Genomic DNA, 16,196 nt, shown 5'->3' with positions numbered 1-16,196 from the left:
TTTAAATCACTCCTAATGCGTACTCCCAGATAATTTATGGAATTAACTGCTTCCAGTTGCTGACCTGCTATATTGTAGCTAAATGATGAGGGACCTATCTTTCTATGTATTCGCAGCACATTACACTTGCCTACATTGAGATTCAATTGCCATTCCCTGCACCATGCGTCAATTCGCTGCAGATCCTCCTGCATTTCAGTACAATTTTCCATTGTTACAACCTCTCGATACACCACAGCATCATCTGCAAAAAGCCTCAGTAAACTTCCGATGTCATCACAAGGTCATTTATGTATATTGCGAATAGCAACGGTCCTACGACACTCCACTGCGGCACACCTGAAATCACTCTTACTTCGGAAGACTTGTCTCCATTGAGAATGACATGCTGCGTTCTGTTATCTAGGAACTCTTCAATCAGTGAATTTATGTGAATTAATTTTGATTTTGAGCGACGACGTCCGTATATCAGATTTCAAATACGTTCACGTAGCACCGAAAATATGCAATTACCACTTCTTGTTCCTTATTCATACTTCATCGTTTGATGCTGTCTTTCTGTCCTACACGTTTGTCAAATTGTTTTTCCTCAAGCTATATTAATTCCTCAGAAAGTATACATGTATAACATTTTGTACACAAGTTTACGTATAATTTCTTACATAAATGGCACGAATGAAAGAAAAATAAGAGAAAAGAAAATGTCCATATAAAAATCCGCCACACTGCTTTCGACAGTCACGCCAAGGGTCACAATATGAGATGACGCCACAGTCCTGTCACACCCAAAACTATTTCACTCTCTGCAGCAACAGCAGCACGCTGTCTCCAACACTGAAGATCTCTGTAGTTGAATTGATTACGAATCTGTACTATGAAAACCGTGTCGGATTGTATACTATGAAGGGTTTGGGGCTGGCAATGATAGCTGACTGGTGAAGGTCTCTGCTACGACCAGACGGTGTTACGGAACTTCATTACGGCTCTGTTCGCAGCATGGAGCCAGTCCCCCCCCCCCCCCTGTACCGCGGCAGACGCCTTACACAACGCTCTTTCTCCCGGTGTCGCGTCCGACACAAGCCGGTGCAGACGAGAGCCACACAGCGTCACGTAACAAAGGCTGTGCGGGTAGTGGCGGCTTCGAGGAAGACCCTCATTACGACAGCAGTTGTGCCCTGGCAGTTTTCTGCGCACAGCATCAAACGTCTCCCGCATCGCGACTGACTGGGTTTCGGCGAACCAGCTTTAAGGTACGGTTCACAAGATAGAATAACTGTCAGAAGTAGGAAACCAGTTTGATTCCTGCATATACGTATTCCTCGCTCCACGGCTGTGTCATCTGAAACAAAAGAGTCGCATTTCCTAACAGTCACGGGCTGCAGATGAAATAATTCTTTATTTACTGACTATCGTTTCCATCTGGCTTCTTTCTTATATAGGTTGCAGCCTACTCTTTAATATATACACTAACGAAATCGTATAGCAATGGAAAATGAAACTGTAGAAATTACACTTACAACTTTAACCAACAATATTATTTAATGGCGCCGGCCGAGGTGGCCGAGCGGTTCTAGGCGCTGCACTCTGGAACCGCGCGACCGCTACGGTCACAGGTTCGAATACTGCCTCGGGCATGGATGTGTGTGATGTTCTTGGGTTACTTAGGTTTAAGAAGTTTTAAGTTCTAGGGGACTGATGACCTCCTAAGTTAAGTCCCATAGTGCTCAGAGCCATTTGAACCATTTTTATGTAATGGCAATGCTATTCGCAGATAATACAGATAATAATCTCGAACAGTGAAGATAGATTGCTGGGAGGTGCCTAAGAACTTCACAAAATGTGCCAGATATGTAACATGTCAATATCAATATATAAGCGGAAATCATGACTTTCTGTGGAAAAACTCAATAAAAACGATAACAGTATCGGAAAAGACCATAGAGTAAGTAAACAGACCAAAGTTTCTAGGGCCCATGCTATTGTACAGAGGAGACCTAGATAAAAGTGACAAAATTGAGAACTTCAGTTACCTAAACGGTACGATTAGTAGATCTCTGCAAAATAAAATAAGAACAGACACTTGTTATAAATTTCATAGACTTATGTCGTTAGCAACATTGTTATATTGGAGCGACTCTTGAGTAATTAAAAATGACATGAAATTACTCAGTGTATAGCAGGATAGAGAAAGTTGCATCGTAAAAGAACTTTTGACATTCTGAAGGAAATTAAAATATTTTACACGAATGAAAATTTAGTTTGTTGCGAATGGAGAAGTCAAGTTTACCACTAGATTTTTGACAATATATTCCGCAAGGTAAGCGATTCACTGGCAGACCAGAAAAAAGATGGAGGGATAAAATCTACCTGCAACAGGCAGAGCAAGGCCTAACACATGACAGGACAGGAAGAAGGAGAAGATTTACTAAGGATTTAACTCTTCTGATCGCCTTCAGTTATCAGTAAATTATTTACAACAGTCTACATGCCAATTTTCGCACTGAGACTTCAAACAAAATTAAAAGTTATCTTGCGAGACTTTTATTTTATATTACGCCGCAGTAAGAACGGTAAGCTTCATAAATAATTATGATATCAAAATACGATCGGAAGATCTAAACCGGTCATAAGTGAAGAATTATTTAAAATGAAAACGAAACACTTTCTTAATCAGTACAATGAAAAACCACCCTTTTTTTTATTCACTCGATGACTACTTTAGGGTTGGGCCACGTAGTCGAAAATGGCAGTTCCGAAAATGGAAAAAAAACATATCAAAGATGTGCAAACGAACAGTTACTGCGCGAGTTCTGCAAAATTGTATTTATTTGATCAGGAATCGATTCAACTGTACATTTCACCAGTTTTTCAGTGTAAAGATATCCTTAGGAAACACGTGATTTTTCATTGCTCCTAACATTTGCTGGCAAGAAAACGTGGGAGAAAGTAAGTAAAATTGTTTTGAAATGTTGTCGGGTATTGTGCAGGGTGCCGTCGTAGCAATGAATTTATTATATAGCCAGATTAATGTTAGCTCTGGAATATTACAACAGACGATGATAGTACGCTGATAGGAAAAAGAAGGAGATGTGCGACATGAACAATCGTAGGCGTGTTTCTACTTAAAAGTAATGTTTATTCAAATTTCGGCCGGCCACTGTAGCCGAGCGGTTCTAGGCGCTGCAGTCCGGAACCGCGCTGCTGCTTCTGTCGCAGGTTCGAATCCTGCCTCAGGCATGGATGTGAGTGATGTCCTTAGGTTAGTTAGGTTTAAATAGTTCTAAGTTCTAGGGAACTGATGACCTCAGATGTTAAGTCCCATAGTGCTCAGAGCCAGTTGAACCTTTCTTTTTCAAATTTCGAGCCAGTCGCATAAGATTGGGGACAGTAGCGCCAATATAAGGATGCAAATCAGGTTTGCTTTAAATAAAGGACTTGGTTGGTTGATTTTAGTCAACAATGCCTTTAAGGTGACAAAGACTGCGAGAAGCTGTGTGTTGCTTCTGTCAGACTGCAGAAATACTTGGCAGGAATGTAGCCACTGTAGGTGGTTACTGGCAGTGTTGGTCACAAGAATGCTCGCGTGGAAAAAGACCAGGCTCCGGACAGCCAGGTGACACTACCGAGACGAAAGGCTATCGTGTTCGGCGTGTGGCTCTGGTGCATCGTACTGAATCTACAGCAGCAGTATCAGCAGCAATTAGCGCCACAGTGACTCAACGAACATTTACAAACCGGTTACTTCAAGGACCGAGCCAGACGCCCTGTAGCTTGCATTCCACTGGACCCTAACCACCGCCGTTTGGCACTTTAGTGGTGTCAAGCGAGAGCTCATCTACATCTACATCTACATTCATACTCCGCAAGTCATCTGACGGTGTGTGGCGGAGGCTACCTCAAGTACCTCTATCGGTTCTCCCTTCTATTCCAGTCTCGTATTGTTCGTGAAAAGAAGGATTGTCGGTATGCTTCAATGCGGGCTCTAATCCCCCTGACTTTATCCTCATGGTCTCTTCGCGAGATATACGTAGGAGGGAGCAATATACTGCTTGACTCTTCGGTGAAGGTATGTTCTCGAAACTTTAACAAAAGCCCGTACCGAGCTACTGAGTGTCTCTCCTGCAGAGTCTTCCATTGGAGTTTATCTATCATCTCCGTAACGCTTTCGCGATTACTAAATGATCCTGTAACGAAGCGCGCTGCTTTCTGTTGGATCTTCTCTATCCCTTCTATCAACCCTATCTGGTACGGATCCCACACTGCTGAGCAGTATTCAAGCAGTGGGCGAACAAGTCTACTGTAACCTACTTCCTTTGTTTTCGGGTTGCATTTCCTTAGGATTCTTCCAATGAATCTCAATCTGGCATCTGCTTTACCGACGATCAACTTTATATGATCATTCCATTTTAAATCACTCCTAAAGCATGCTTCCACATAATTTATGGAATGAACTGCTTCCAGTTGCTGACCTGCTATATTGTAGCTAAATGATATGGGATCTTTCTTCCTATGTATTCGCAAACATTACACTTGTCTACATTGAGATTCAACTGCCATTCCCTGCACCATGCGTCAATTCGTTGCAGATCCTCCTGCATTTCAGTACAATTTTCCATTGTTACAACCTCTCGATACACCACAGTATCATCTGCAAAAAGCCTCAGTAAACTTCCGATGTCATCCACAAGGTCATTTATGTATATTGTGAATAGTAACGGTAATATGGCACTCCCCTGCGGCACACCTGAAATTACTCTTCCTTCGGAAGACTTCTCTCTATTGAGAATGACATAATGCGTTCTTTTATCTAGGAACTCTTCAATCCAACCACACAATTGGTCTGATAGTCCATACGCTCTTACTTTGTTCATTAAACGACTGTGCGGAACTGTATCGAACGCCTTGTAGAAGTCAAGAAACACGGCATCTACCTGTGAACCCGTGTCTATGGCCCTCTGAGTCTCGTGGAGGAATAGCGCGAGCTGGGTTTCACACGACGTCTTTTTCGAAACTCATGCTGATTCCTACAGAGTAGGTTTCTAGTCTCCAGAAAAGTCATTATACTCGAACATAATACGTGTTCCAAAATTCTACTACTGATGGACGTTAGAGATATAGGTCTATGGTTCTGCACATCTGTTCGACATCCCTTCTTGAAAACGGGAATGACCTGTGCCCTTTTCCAATCCTTTGGAACGCTACGCTCTTTTGGAGACCTACGGTACACCGCTGCAAGAGTGCAAGTTCCTTCGTGTACTGTGTGTAAAATCTAACTGGTATCCCATCCGGTCCAGCGGCCTTTCCTCTTTTGAGCGATTTTAATTGTTTCTCTATCCCTCTGTCGTCTATTTCGATGTCCACCATTTTGTCATCTGTGCACAATCTAGAGAAGGAACTACAGTGCAGTCTTGCTCTGTGAAACAGCTTTGGAAAAAGACATTTAGTATTTCGGCCTTTAGCCTGTCATCCTCTGTTTCAGTACCATTTTGGTCACAGAGTGTCTGGGCATTTTGTTTTGATCCACCTACCGCTTTGACATAAGACCAAAATTTCTTACGATTTTCTGCCAAGTCAGTACATAGAACTTCACTTTCGAATTCATTGAACGACTCCCGCAAGTCCCTCCTCACATTACATTTCGATTCGCGTAATTTTTGTTTGTCCGCAAGGCTTTTGCTATGTTTATGTTTGCTGTGAAGTTCCCTTTGCTTCCGCAGCAGTTTTCTAACTCGGTTGTTGTACCACGATGGCTCTTTTCCATCTCTTACGATCTTGCTTGGCACATACTCATCTAACGCATATTGTACGATGGTTTTGAACTTTGTCCACTGATCCTCAACACTATCTGTACTTGAGACAAAACTTTTGTATTGAGCCGTCAGGTACACTGTAATCTAGTTTTTGTCACTTCTGCTAAACAGAAAAATCTTCCTATTTTTTTAATATTTTTATTTACGGCTGAAATCATCGATGCTTTATGATCGCTGATTCACGGTTCTGCGTTAACTGTTTCAAATAGTTTGGGTCTGTTTGTCACCAGAAGGTCTAATATGTTATCGCCACTAGTCGGTTCTCTGTTTAACTGCTCAAGGTAGTTTCGAGATAAAGCACTTAAAAAAATTTCACTGGATTCTGTGTCCCTGCCACCTGTTATGAACGTTTGAGTCTCCCAGACTATATCCGGCAAATTAAAACCTCCACCCAGAACTGTAACATGGTGGGGAAATCTACTCGAAATACTCATTGTAGGGCAGGGTGGAGTTCTGTTGTGTTTTCTGATGAAAGCTGATTCTGCCTCGGTGCCAGTGATAGCAGTCTGTTGCTAGGAGACCAGTTGAGGGCCTGCAACCAGCTCACCTGTGTGCTAGACACTCAGGGCAAACACCTGGGGTGCGAATTTCGTATGGTAGTGGGAGCACTCTAGTGATTATTCCACGCACCTTGACTGCAAATTTGCGTGTCAGTCTTATTTGCTATGCCGTCACTCATGAACAGCATTCCAAGTGGTGTCTTCCAATAGGATAACGCTCGTCCAAATACCGCTGTTGTAAATTAACATGCTATACTGAGTGTCGACATGTTGCCTTGTGGTGATCGATCACCAGATCTGTCTGCAGTTGACCACATATGGGACATCATAGGATGACACAAGGACATCATTGGATGATAACTTCACAAACAGCGTTAACCGCCCCTATATTGAACGTCGAATTGGATATCCGGCCCTTGTACAACACAATGCATGTACGTTTGCATGATTGCAGTCAACATTCTGAGGGGTACAACAGTATTTAATGTACCAGCATTTCACATTTGCAATGAATTATCTCGCACTCACGTTAACCTGTCACCCTGCAACGTTAATCACTTAAATGTGTAACCTAGACAAATATATTCCCGATTTCCATTTCTCTACATTAATTACTTTTTAGTGTTGCGATTCTTTTACCGCCAGTGTAAATTCGTTGATAGTAGGTAGTAATTTTGCTCTGGTTTTGGGATTTCCAAGTTTTTGACTTGTTTTACTCAGCAAGTTACCTAATATAGGGGGAGGCTGTACTCGTTTTGAAGCTGCCCGTTGATGAATAATCGGTTTGTGGCTTTCTCCAGATGCTTCATGTTCTATGAATTTTATACTGAAGCCTCTGCTGAATTAGCTCTAGAATATGGTGGAAATGTGGACAGTGAGTGGGTGACAGAAATGCTTGGAGTTATACACGCATAAAAAAGTTTTGCATCACCTCGAATCCGAGAGTTCCGGAACCTATACAAAAAATTCGAATAGAGATAAACATAAACATCATTTCCGTCCTTTTTAAAGCTCATGAAAACCACACATTCCATGTTGTACCACCATACAGCTAGACTTTCAGAGGTGGTGGTCCAGATTGCTGTATACACCGGTAGCTCTAATACCCAGTAGAACCTCCTCTTGCATTCACGCATGCCTGTATCCGTCGTGGCACACTAACCACAAGTTCATCAAGGCACTGTTGGTCCAGATTGTCCCACTCCTCAACGGCGATTCGGCGTAGATTCCTCGGAGTAGTTGGTGGTCACATCGTCCATAAACAGCCCTTTTCAATCTATTCCAGGCATGTTCGATAGGGTTCATGTCTGAAGAAGATGCTGGCCACTCTAGTCGAGCGATGTCGTTATCCTAAAGGAAGTTATGCGCAAAATGTTCACGATGTGCGCTCGTCCTCTCGTCCATGAAGACGAATTCCTCGCCAATATGCTGTCGATATCGTTGCACTATTGGTCGGAGGATGTCATTCACGTATCGTACAGCCGTTACATCGCCTTCCATGACCACCAGCGGCGTACGTCGGCCCAACGTAATGCCACCCCAAAACATCAGGGAACCTCCACCTTGCTGCACTCACTGGACAGTGTGTCTAAGGCGTTCAACCTGACCGGGTTGCCTTCAAACACATCTCCGACGATTGTCTGGTTGAAGGCACATGAGACACTCACCGGTGAAGAGAACGTGGTGCCAGTCCTGTACCGTCCATTCGGCATGTTGTTGGGCTCATGTGTACCGCGCAGCATGGTGTCGTGGTTGCGAAGATGGACCTCGCCACGGACGCCGGGAGTGAAGTAGCGCATCATGCAGCCTATTGCACACAGTCTGAGTCGTAACACCATTCTTATTCGTCGTCTGTCAGAGATCATTGGAACGGCGGAAAGTTCCACGGGACTGGAAGAAGGCCCAGGCCATAGAAATCTATAAAAAGGGTAGAAAATCGGATGCACATAATTACCGGCCAATTTCACTGACATCCATTTGTTGTAGAATCATGGAACATATTTTGTGTTCAGATATAATGACCTTTCTAGACTCTGAGAAGCTCATCTACAGAAACCAGCACGGTTTTAAGAAACAGCGGTCATGTAGGACACAGCTGGCCCTCTTCGTACATGATATACAACAGGCTCTAGATACCGGCTCCCAGGTTGATACCATATTTCTCGACTTTCGAAAGGCTTTAGACTCAGTTCCGCAGTGCCGCTTGCTGCAAAAAGTGGGTGCTTACGGTCTATTCCATGACATATGCGGTTAGATAGAAAGTTTTCTAACAGACAGAGAGCAGTATGTCGTCCTGAACGGGGTAACTTCAACAGAAACAAACGTACCTTCAGGTGTGCTCCAGGGCACAGTAATAGGTCCTCTGCTTTTTACTATTTACATAAACGATCTGGTTGATGGTATTGACAGTGGCCTTAGACTGTTTGCCGATGATGCTATAGGCTACAGGAAAGTAGTACCACACGAAAGTTGTGATCAAATCAATGATGATTTGCAGGAAATAAATGCGTGGTGTAATGACTGGCAGTTATCTCTCAATATTAGTAAGTGTAAACTACTGCGTATAACAAGGCGAAAAATCCTCATTAATGGGCGAGTACAAAATAAATGCCCAGTATTTTGAAGCGGTAACGTCCGTCAAGTATCTGGGTGTGACTATTCGAAATGATCTCAAGCTGAATGATCAGATGACGCAAGTAACGGGTAAGGCGAACTCTAGGCTGAGGTTTATTGGTAGAATTCTGAAGCGATGCAGTCATTCAACAAAGGAAATAGCTTACAGTACGTAATTTCGTCTAGTCTTGGAGTATTGTTCGTCTGTATGGGACCCTTACCAGCTGGGTCTCATTCAACAGATTGAGAAGGTCCAAAGAAGAGCGGCAAGATTAGTGACTGGTACGTTTAGCCATCGCGAGAGCGTTACAAATCTCATAGAAAGTTTGAAGTGGGACACATTTGCAGACAGACGACGTGCTGAACGAAAGAGGCAGTTCTAGGCGCTTGAGTCTGGAACCGCGCTGCTGCTACGGTTGCAGGTTCGAAACCTGCCTCGGGCATGGATGTGTGTGATGCTAAGTAGGTTTAAGTATTTCTAATCCCATAGTGCTTAGAGCTATTTAAACCATTTGAACGGAAGGGCTGTTCACTAAATTTCGAAATCCGATCTTCACCAAGGATATAGAGCATATATTATTGCCAACAACTTTCAAATCGCACAATTATCACCATTCAAAGATAAGAGAAATAAGAGCTCATACTGCGGCGTTTAGACGTTTTACCCTCACTCGATCCGCGAGTGGAACAGAGAGGGGGGGGGGGATGAATATAACTTTGGCGCGAATTGTGCCCTTCGGCACACACCGCTTGGTGGCTAGCGGAGTATGTATGCTGTTGTAGATAGGCTATGTAGATGTAGACTTCCTGTGGCTGCACAAAAAGCATTATTCAATATGGTGGCGTTGCTGACAGGGTTCCTCCGAACCATAATCCGTAGGTGGCGGTCATTGACAGCAGTAGTAGCCCTTGGGCGGCCTGAGCGAGGTGTGTCATGTACAGATCCTATCTCTCTGTATCTCCTCCGTGTCCGAACAACATCGCTTTGCAGAATGAGATTTTCACTCTGCAGCGGAGTGTGCGCTGATATGAAACTTCCTGGCAGATTAAAACTGTGTGCCCGACCGAGGCTCGAACTCGGGACCTTTGCCTTTCGCGGGCAAGTGCTCTACCAACTGAGCTACCGAAGCACGAGTCACGCACAGTCCTCACAGCTTTACTTCTGCCAGTATCTCGTCTCCTACCTTCCAAACTTTACAGAAGCTCTCCTGCACTTGCCCGCGAAAGGAAAAGGTCCCGAGTTCGAGTCTCGGTCGGGCACACAGTTTTAATCTGCCAGGAAGTTTCAACATCGCTTTGATTCATTCCGAGTCGCCTGTACACTTCCCTTGTTGAGAGCCCTTCCTAGCACAAAGTAAAAATGCGGACGCTATCGAACCGTGGTATAGGCCGTCTAGACAAGGTTGAGCTACAGACAACACGAGCCGTGTACCTCCTTCCTGGTGGAATGAATGGAAGTGATCGGATGTCGGACCCCTCCGTCTAATAGGCGCTGCTCATGCATGGTTGTTTATATCATTGGGCGGATTTAGTGACATCTCTGAACAGTCAAAGGGACTATGTCTGTGATACAATATCCACAGTCAACGTCTATCTTCAGGAGTTCTGGCAACCGGGGTGATTCAAAACTTTTTTTTGATGTGTGTATTTAAAAACAACTGTTGCACTAACTGTACACAGACAGAAAAACCCAAATGAAAGCAACCACCTCTCCTTGTCTCGCCGACTAACAATGACAGGCGTGTGCAGCCGATGATGTACACTGTCTGAGAAATGGTGACAGATTTTGCAGCTCCAGAGTGGTCCACTGCCGTCTTGTTGCACACAAAACACGAATGGTTCAACTGCACAACAGAGTAGTGTTTGTTTGACGATTAATTCTTTTGCTTCCGTCATAATGTCAAAGCGGAGCTCTTCTCCTTCGCTATTACTTTTTCTCTGAAGGATAATAATAGTAATAGTAATAATAATAATAATTAACAATAATAATAATCTTCTGGCAGTGTAAAATATTCTCGTTATTCAGACAGTATGAAATCAGGCTTAAAACTCGAGCTTCCGAAGATGATCGCCAATTTCTTCGCCAGGAGTCGACTGTTTGCCGGCAGGGAAGTCTGTCTTCTTTACAGTTGCGTTAAAGCTTGTAAATTGCTCGACTGACGCCGTTTGGAATTTTAATTTCTATTGGCGAATTGATGTCATCAGGAAGGTGGTATTCGTATTGGTAAATGTGGAAAACTGGCAGTGAGGCAGTGAGTTCCACTATGCCATGAGACTGTGATTGAGGGGCAAATAAGGAACAGAGACTTTGCACCATGCAGTCAGTCAGTTCTTGACGAAGAATATGATGATCATTTTTGAAACCTAGAGCTTTAATTTCGATTCGATCCGGTATGAACACCGAGCAGATTTTACAGAAGGATGCCTCCCTGAAAAACTTCCATGTCAAATCCTTCACTCTGCTAACAGCTACAAAAAGAAGCTGTAAATTTTTAATTGTCAAATTTTCTAACTATCGGGAAGCTTAGCTCCGTAATCGATGTGGTGCACCAGTGTAAGTATGTATAGTTAATGTGCTCTGATGTGGAAACTGTAAGACTAGAAAGTTCATCTAATATGGACCTAGCAGGTGGGCTTGCCCATTTGGATGACTTTGGCCTATTACAGTTACCACACCGATACATTAACGGGATGTAGTTTTGGTGGTGTATAACATCGATCACAGAGTTAATTGGACAGAATTTGCATTGAAATCAGTAGGAGGTAAGCTGAAAAGTTTTTTTTTAGGAATAATAGGAATCATTCAATTAATAAAATCTTCTCAGGCTTATAGCCGCGTCCAATGGTTAAAATCTCACTAGCTTTCGGCTGATATCTCTTCGGCCGTTGTCAAAGCCGTAAATGACTGCCACGTCGCTTTGGCGTCACTGTTAGGTAACAGCGATGCTGGCTTTGACGCCACCGTTGGCCTCTTCCTCGGCAAGTATGGTGAAGTTTTCGGACCGCGTCCGTCGCACCCGCTTCAACTTCGCGATGGTGTTTTCAGATATTTTTATGTCTATAGATTTTTACATAGCGCTAACAGGAAATCCCTTCGTTCTCATAATGACAGATGTTTCGTCGACTAGGTGTCGGTGTCGGATTTCTATAGTCTGTTCTGCTACAGCAAATTTTTCGGTATAGCATAGACGTGAGCACCCCGCATGTTCCGTCAAGCGTTGCTCCACAGTGCATACTGTCTGGCCGACGTAGCAGCAGCCACACTGTTGTGGTACCTTGTACACTCCAGGCGTTCTGAGCTATATCATCCTTCACAGGCCTCATGATCGGTCTAATTTTTTCCGAAGGCTTGGCTATACAGGATGTTCGTAAATTCCCGTTACAAACGAGTTGTAGAGGGGACTAAGTACATAATATCTTGAATAGAAACCCATGCCTGGAAACGTACTGTTTCCGTTCTACTACGGTTTCAACTCACTTGTGTAAAGTCTCAGAGTTACTTGTCCTGGTATGTAATAGGGTACACAGGATAACGTGGACTACTTCTTGTGGGGTCATATGAAAAGTTGATTTTACGAGACTCTTGTAGAGACAGGGGGAGATCTTCTGACACAAGTTCTGGCCTCTGCACTAGAAATTGAAGAGACACCTAGAGGAATGGAGGGTGTGCACCAGAAAATCCTTCATAGGTACAACGTCTGTAACAACGTTGGTAGTCGTGTGGCGGAATCGCTTTGTAGTATTTCGTGACTTTAATTACTTATAAATGATATTTCAGGTACATAAAAACATCTGTTACCGATTGTCAGCGTAACAATTCTTTTGATCTCAAAAACGATTATCCCGGCTAATATTTGTCACTGTGCTAAACAAATTTCCACTTGACGTTGTGTAGAAATGTTGTCTGTAAAGTCCTGTGAGTGGCACTAAATTGAATATCATTTATTAGATTTTACACAACTGTTACTTAAGATGGAAGCACTTTTCTCTAGCAAAAGGAACATTTAGTCACAAAATACTACCCGTGCACAAGACGTATGTCTCCTATCAAAATATTTCATGTAAATCGTCCGAAGTAATTAGGCTTCATAAGTCAGCAAATAAGAAATTGATATTGTGTAACGTGCTGTGAGCACTATTTTTAAAGATTCAATCAGAATTGAATTCTGTCTTTTAAAGTAGATTCTAGACCACCGGTGCACATTTAATCCATTCATTTATATCTAACAACATTCATGTTTGTTAAAATTCTCGATTCAAAACTGCCGCGGAGATATTTTTGCTAAGATGGCGGCAGTCAGACGATAGTCAATTTGTCTATTGTTACTCTCGATTCCTTTTATATCAAGTTAATATATTCAGATAAAAGTCCTTAAGCCTTTTGTTCTCTATTCTTTAGCTTTTAAAAGTATTCTCAATGAAAAATGTTTCATATTTTTTATACCAGCTACTAGTAAACTCCGCAGTAAGTTACTATCGCTAATGGCAGCACTCCTAATTGCGGAGGTGAAAATTAACACTTAAAACATTAATTAGATTGGATTACAAATGAAATAAATACAATTCCACGTCTAGACAATAGCGACTCTATTTTTCAAATAATAATTAACAACATAGTTACAGGTTTTCTCTTTCCGGACCTCATATGTCTCAAGTCCGAACAGTTCATCGGTTACCACAGGAAGAACAACTGAATCACAATTATCACAGACAATTAAAAAAGATTATAATTGTCGTTGTCTATGAATGTAGTTCTCTAATAATAGTTTTAATTCACACAGAAATTAAATTGTTACAGAAATAATGAAAAATTATTGTCATTTTTACACATACAATCTTTTTTATACGTAATATGGATAATATTAGTTGAAGCTTGTACACAGTTCATTTTAACATCTTGTGGCTAAAACGCAGTGTCGTGTATGTTACAGTCGTCACGTAGAGCCGTTGTTGTAGGGAATCAGTACTGCTCTGTACGCAGAGTATCCTGGGTTCCTTTTTGTTTTGCAGTATTGTAAACACGTAATGTTTGAGTGTTGATACAGTCAAATCAGCTTCAGTGATAAGTGGATGAGCCGGCCGAAGTTGCCGTTGGATTCTAGGCGCTGCAGTCTGGAATCGCGAGACCGCTACGGTCGCAGGTTCGAATCCTGCCTCGGGCATGGATATGTGTGATTTCCTTAGGTTAGTTAGGTTTAACTAGTTCTAAGTTATAGGGGACTCATGACCTCAGAAGTTGAGCCCCATAGTGCTCAGAGTCATTTTTTGATATGTGGGTGTTTCTGTATGTTGCCTTTCTAATTGTAACCTAGTGTATTACGTCACGCCTAATCCAGTTCGTCAAGCGGAAGTGGGTGAGTTAAACATCTGAATGGAAACCGTCCTACAACGGAAACGGTATGTTTCCAGAAATGGATTCATAGTCAAAGAACTATGTACTCATTCCATACTACAATTCCCAGAAGTCCGTAACGAGAATTTCCGGACATCCCGTATCACGGCGAGGCCACGGCGGCACGGCTATCAATTGCCACTTGACAGTGACCGGAAAGAGCTCGGTCGGTTCAGCTACGTGACCGGCTAGAAACCCGATACGATTTTATTAATTCATATCGCCACAAGACCAGGTATTCATACAGAACCATTCGACGTCTCAAATACACTCCTGGAAATGGAAAAAAGAACACATTGACACCAGTGTGTCAGACCCACCATACTTGCTCCGGACACTGCGAGAGGGCTGTACAAGCAATGATCACAAGCACGGCACAGCGGACACACCAGGAACCCCGGTGTTGGCCGTCGAATGGCGCTAGCTGCGCAGCATTTGTGCACCGCCGCCGTCAGTGTCAGCCAGTTTGCCGTGGCATACGGACCTCCATCGCAGTCTTTAACACTGGTAGCATGCCGCGACAGCGTGGTTGTGAACCGTATGTGCAGTTGACGGACTTTGAGCGAGGGCGTATAGTGGGCATGCGGGAGGCCGGGTGGACGTACCGCCGAATTGCTCAACACGTGGGGCGTGAGGTCTCCACAGTACATCGACGTTGTCGCCAGTGGTCGGCGGAAGGTGCACGTGCCCGTCGACCTGGGATCGGACCGCAGCGACGCACGGATGCACGCCAAGACCGTAGGATCCTACGCAGTGCCGTAGGGGACCGCACCGCCACTTCCCAGCAAATTAGGGACACTGTTGCTCCTGGGGTATCGGCGAGGACCATTCGCAACCGTCTCCATGAAGCTGGGCTACGGTCCCGCACACCATTAGGCCGTCTTCCGCTCACGCCCCAACATCGTGCAGCCCGCCTCCAGTAGTGTCGCGACAGGCGTGAATGGAGGGACGAATGGAGACGTGTCGTCTTCAGTGATGAGAGTCGCTTCTGCCTTGGTGCCAATGATGGTCTTATGCGTGTTTGGCGCCGTGCAGGTGAGCGCCACAATCAGGACTGCATACGACCGAGGCACACAGGGCCAACACCCGGCATCATGGTGTGGGGAGCGATCTCCTACACTGGCCGTACACCTCTGGTGATCGTCGAGGGGACACTGAATAGTGCACGGTACATCCAAACCGTCATAGAACCCATCGTTCTACCATTCCTAGACCTGCAAGGGAACTTGCTGTTCCAACAGGACAATGCACGTCCGCATGTATCCCGTGCTACCCAACGTGCTGTAGAAGGTGTAAGTTAACTACCCTGGCCAGCAAGATCTCCGGATCTGTCCCCCATTGAGCATGTTTGGGACTCGATGAATCGTCGTCTCACGCGGTCTGCACGTCCAGCCCGAACGCTGGTCCCACTGAGGCGCCAGATGGAAATGGCATGGCAAGCCGTTCCACAGGACTACATCCAGCATCTCTACGATCGTCTCCATAGGAGAATAGCAGCCTGCATTGCTGCGAAAGGTGGATATACACTGTACTAGTGCCGACATTGTGCATGCTCTGTTGCCTGTGTCTATGTGCCTGTGGTTCTGTCAGTGTGATCATGTGATGTATCTGACCCCAGGAATGTGTCAATAAAGTTTCCCCTTCCTGGGACAATGAATTCACGGTGTTCTTATTTCAATTTCCAGGAGTGTGTTTGAAAAACCTTTAAATGGATTTTTGGAGCATTACTGATGCAGGAAATTTTCGGTAGAACAAAATCATAGCAACCGTACTTTTCTAAATGCAGGGTATTACTGTAGTCACTTGACTACGTTTGACTTACACGTGCCGCCACGCCGTGGAACTTACTGCCGACGAACCTTTTGGCAGGCACACCTCTGA

Source organism: Schistocerca gregaria, chromosome 2 (assembly GCF_023897955.1).
Source record: "Schistocerca gregaria isolate iqSchGreg1 chromosome 2, iqSchGreg1.2, whole genome shotgun sequence".
Lineage (NCBI taxonomy): Eukaryota > Metazoa > Arthropoda > Insecta > Orthoptera > Acrididae > Schistocerca > Schistocerca gregaria.
The sequence above is the reverse complement of the archived record's forward strand: the minus strand, read 5'-3'. Positions refer to the sequence as shown.